At 47.4% G+C, this 4862-nt stretch overlaps 1 non-coding gene across 1 annotated transcript; it reads left to right on the top strand.

Annotated features, from left to right (window-relative positions):
- The first annotated feature begins 4294 nt into the window (after positions 1 to 4294).
- On the top strand, positions 4295 to 4399 carry LOC126929883 (U6 spliceosomal RNA). The gene has a single exon (XR_007717322.1). It is a non-coding gene; the product is annotated as a U6 spliceosomal RNA (small nuclear RNA).
- The last annotated feature ends 463 nt before the right edge of the window (positions 4400 to 4862 follow it).

The raw sequence follows: 4862 nt of genomic DNA, 5'->3' as shown, positions 1-4862 counted from the left end.
GATGGCTGTTTTCTCCCTGTATCTTTTCATCATCTTCATTCTATGTATGTCCGTGTCCAAATTCCCCCTTTTGATAAGGATATAGCCATATTAAATTAGGTCCTACCCCATAGCCTTATCTTAGTTTGTTCATCGGCAAATATCCTATTTCCAAATAAGGTCTCATTCCCAAGTTTGGGAGATTAGGATTTTAACATCATTTTCTGGACACAATTCAACAGGTAACAGCATCCAAATACATAAGCTTGCACCTAGAATGTCAGGGGTCATGAACGTGTTATGGTTTATCTAGGATTCTGTTTTATTCTGAACTATTCATTTTTGAGTGGGTAATAAGAAAGAAGTGATAGAGAAACCAAGGCCTGAAGAGGGAAGCATGTGTTCTCACAGCACCCATGAGAACATGCAAGGACTGGAACCAGGACTCCTGGGCATTCATGGAGCATCTCACCAGGATTCCAGCCTTTGCTGAGTCCAGTTCTCTGGCACTCACAGAAGCCGAGCCTTTGAATTAGACGAGCTGAAAAAGGACTGGCGGCCCAACTTCAAGGGAGGCAGAGAGAAGCTGGCAGGAACTGGGGGTCCCTGCCAGGGGACACTCCTTCCCTGGCACGTGAAGGGAGCTAGAGCGCTGGGAGTCAGGGGCAGGAAGGTGTCAGGTCCTGGGGAGGCCAGAGCTTGTGCAAATCAATGCAGATCCTAGGAGGTGTGGGAGAGGAAGCTCGCTCTTACAGTAAACTCCTCAGGACAACAGCGGGGTGGATTCCGGCTTCAGTTCCCATTGACCAAGACTCCTGGGCATTTAAGGGAGCAGCCAGGAGGGGGCGAGGAACCCTCCCCTCTGCTGCCTGTGCCAGCTGCCCGTCTATAGGAAGCCAACATGTCAGCCCTCCTGCCCACCAACGCCAGCCCAGAGGTGCCAAGACACCAAGTGCAGCGGAGCCAGCTGGCAGCGTAACGGAGAGCCAACGGCCCGGCCGGCCGGCCCATCTGCTCCTCACTGCCAGCTGCATGCCTGTGGGAGGCGGGCTGGCAGCCCATCCGAGTGGCCGAGGTGCCAGCCACCGGGTGCTCCGGGCCAGCTGGCAGGCTGGCAGGACTGGCCAGCATACCCATCTGCCCGCCGGCGCCAGATGAACGTGCCGGGGAACTGTGCCCGGGGACCTCAGGGTGCCAGCCTGCCTCAAGTTCCAAGGCATCGGAGACCCTGGTTCTCCTCTTCCCTCTCTCTCAACCCTCGAGAGCCCTGAGATGTTACTAACAAAGACCCAGACAAGGCATGGGGAATCACAGAGGGGGGACAGGAAGTAACCCTTCCTGTCTGCAAGACTCCAGAAGGGTGAATTTGCAGGACGTCAGGAGCGCAGCGCATAGTGATTAAGAGCACAGACTCTGGGGCCAGATTGCCTGGGTCCAAATTGCAACTCTGACACTAATTAGCTGCGTGACTTAGGGCGGGCCTCTTAATTGCTTGTAGCCTCAGTTTTCTCAAATGTAAAATGGGAAAGCGGCAGCACCCACTGTATTGGGCTAAATGAGGAAGAAATAGAAGGTGGTCAACACTTAACACATGATGTTTATTATTATCAATCACATTCTCAGAATCAGATTCAAGGAGTGTTTTAAACTCAGGGGTGCCTCAGATATCATCTGGTCCAATTTCATCATTTTAAAGTGGGGCCCAGAGAGGAGAAGGGCCATACTTAAAGTCACAATCACGTAAGAGTCATTTGGGGTACAGAGGCTAGATTCCAGGTCTCCTGTCACTCTCCCTAGTCTGTTGCCATGAAATGCTCCCCTGAAATAGAAGAGATGATGGAAAAGTAGGGAGGAGCCTTCCCATCCTTCCCCAGCGCACCTAAATGCCTCAGGTGCACAGCTGCAGCACTCCCTGGTTAGCCCTCAGAATGCACTGCCTAATATGTGAGTGTGGGTGTCTCTGAGTGTTGACATCTATTCTCGTGTATCTATTGTGTGAGCATAAATGTTTGGTACTGCCAAATAGATCCAAATCTCAAGTGCCAAGACCACGTTTTATTCTGGAACATCACCCCCACCCACAAGTCACCCCTCTCGAATCCTCAGATATCATATCCAGACAGCCTCTGACATCCCTGAGCCCCTGTGCTTAGCACAATACCTGGACTGTAGACGGAGCCTTGGTTCAGCTGGTGCAGCTCCTTTAATTTGATGAATCAGGACTTTTACTGTCCACCCAACAACCAATAAGAGCAAGGATCCTACTGTTTTAAATCCTTTATGCTAATCAGCAGCCCTTGGATCTCACTTAGAGCCTAGCTATTCTTGGTTTGCACACAGTACTAACAAAGGTGATTAGCTGATCTTCCTGTTTACAAATTGAATTCAACAAATAAAAAGGGAAAAGGAAAAGCTGCAGGTAATAAAGGCCAATAAAGTTGGCTGGTGGTGTCTTCACGGGCATCAGAAATAGGTAGGATTATTTGAGAAGAGCCTCACTAATGGCAAAAACTGTGCAGTCTAGGGCCATTTTGTGAAGGGGCAGAGGGGGAGACCCCTTGGCATTGTACAGAGCCTTTCATTTCTCACTGGAAAACAAATGATGCTCATAATGATAGATCTGAGATTTAGTTCAAGGGGCCCTGTCCAAACTATCAAAGAGCATAGTGCATTTTACAGAGATTTTCATCCCAAACATAATTTTTAAGATGATAATTAGAGGCGATCTTCCATCAGCCAGAAAGCTTGGCTTTCTCAAGTGACTAAGTCAGGGAAGGTTATATGCTGCAGGATCCACTACTCTTTGTGTGGATGGAGATGACAATTAGAGAATTTAAGGGAAGCAAAGGGAAAGTGGAAGGTGGAGAGGGGAATCAATCAGGATGGCTTTGCATTCTGGACATGAATGTGAACTCTCCTTAGCTACATACGTATAGAATGGGCAGCTTTCAAAACTATTTCGCACCCATTATACATCACCTTATTTGTTGGGATTCCTGTCGACCCAAGAGGAAACACATGCACATATGTGTATGCACACACACAGAGATGTGCACACATACATGAGGACACACATCCAGGCACATGTACATGCAGACACTGACACACAGAGTAAGTCCCACCCTAAAATACCCAAGAAGCAATCAATGCAAAAAATCACTTTGCAGAAAAGGACATGTATGTGCACGATGCACACACTCAAGCATGCATATACAAATACACACACAGGCGTGCATAGAGATACACACAGGCTCACACACATCTACACACAATTACACACAAAGATGCACGTGTGCATGCACATAAACACACAGCCATACACACATGTTGCCATCCTTTATTATTGCCTCAGAACAGTGAGCCTGAAAGATTTTTTTCACTGTCTCAGATTGGTGAAACTCCACATAATTTTGGGATCTTGACCTTTTTTTTTTGTTTTGAGACAGAGTTTTGCTCTTGTTCCCCAGGCTGGAGTGCAATGGTGCAATCTCGGCTCACTGCAACCTCTGTCTCCTGGGTTCAAGCAATTCTCCCCGCCTCAGCCTCCTGAGTATTGCAGGCGCCTGCCACCACACCTGGCTAATTTTTTGTATTTTTAGTAGAGGCGGGATTTCACCATGTTGGCCAGACTGGTCTTGAACTCCTGACCTCAGGTGATCTGCCCACCTTGGCCTCCCAAAGTGCTAGGATTACAGGCGTGAGCCACTGCTCCTGACCTGGGATCATGACTTTTAGGAGGGGATGATGACACTGTAACTGCCACCATCCGAGGCAGGCCTCGTATGTTCAAGATCTTGTGCCTGTCATTTGACACTCCACTTACCACCCTCTATATCTTTTTCTTCCTCCCCTTCCTTCTTTTCTTTCTCTACCTTTTTGTTTTTCCCTCTTTCATGAGCAGTTCCATGAGCACTTTCTCATTGTAAAACATCAACATTATACTGACAAAACAAACCTTCCTCCTGTATATTTTCTGCCTTCGTAACCACTCAATTTCTGAGCAATAATGGCCGTGATCAATTTCAAGTGGAACCTGCATCCCCCAATTTGACATGCAGTTCCATAATACATACAGAAAAGTCCTGAATGTCCACAAACAGGATAAAGGTTAAGCACACTCTGAAATGCCGTACGATAGCTGAAAATAACCAAAGCAAATTTTCGGAATAATATTAGTCAGCATCTACCAAACCCTAAATAGGAGTTAGCACTCTCCCTGCATTCCATCATTTAATCCTTTCAGGTACACCTGCACACGATTAATATTCCCATTTGACAGATGTGAACACTCAGGAAAGGTGGGATTAGGAGGTTAGGACATTTGTCGTGCTCATACACTATAACTGGAATGACACAGAGAAGATTAGCATAGTCCCTGTGCAAAGATGACATGCAAATTTGTGAAGGATGTTAGGACGTCCAGCCAGCATGTTGCAGACCTGAGATTTAAACCACGTGATCTGTCTCTAAAGCCTGCATTCTTCTTCTTCTTCCTTTTTTTGAGGCGGAGTCTTGCTCTGTCGTCCAGGCTGGAGTGCAGTGGCGCAATCTCAGCTCACTGCAACCTCTGCCTCCTGTGTTCAAGCAGTTCTCCTGCCTCAGCCTCCTGAGTAGCTGGGATTACAGGCATCCGCCACCATGCCCAGTTAATTTTTGTATCATTAGTAGAGACGGGGTTTCACTTCGTTGGCCAGGTTGGTCTTGAACTCCTGATCTCTGGATCTGTCCACCTTGGCCTCCCAAAGTGCTGGGATTACAGGTGTGAGCCACTGCACCCGACCTTAAAGCCTGCATTCTTAAGACCCATTCTAAGATAACCAAGAAGCAATAAGTGAAAAAAAATCCATTTGCAGAAGACAGTGCACAATATGATCCCATTTATA

Source organism: Macaca thibetana, chromosome 10 (assembly GCF_024542745.1).
Source record: "Macaca thibetana thibetana isolate TM-01 chromosome 10, ASM2454274v1, whole genome shotgun sequence".
NCBI classification, from domain to species: Eukaryota; Metazoa; Chordata; class Mammalia; order Primates; family Cercopithecidae; genus Macaca; species Macaca thibetana.
This window is presented reverse-complemented; position numbering and strand designations above follow the sequence as displayed.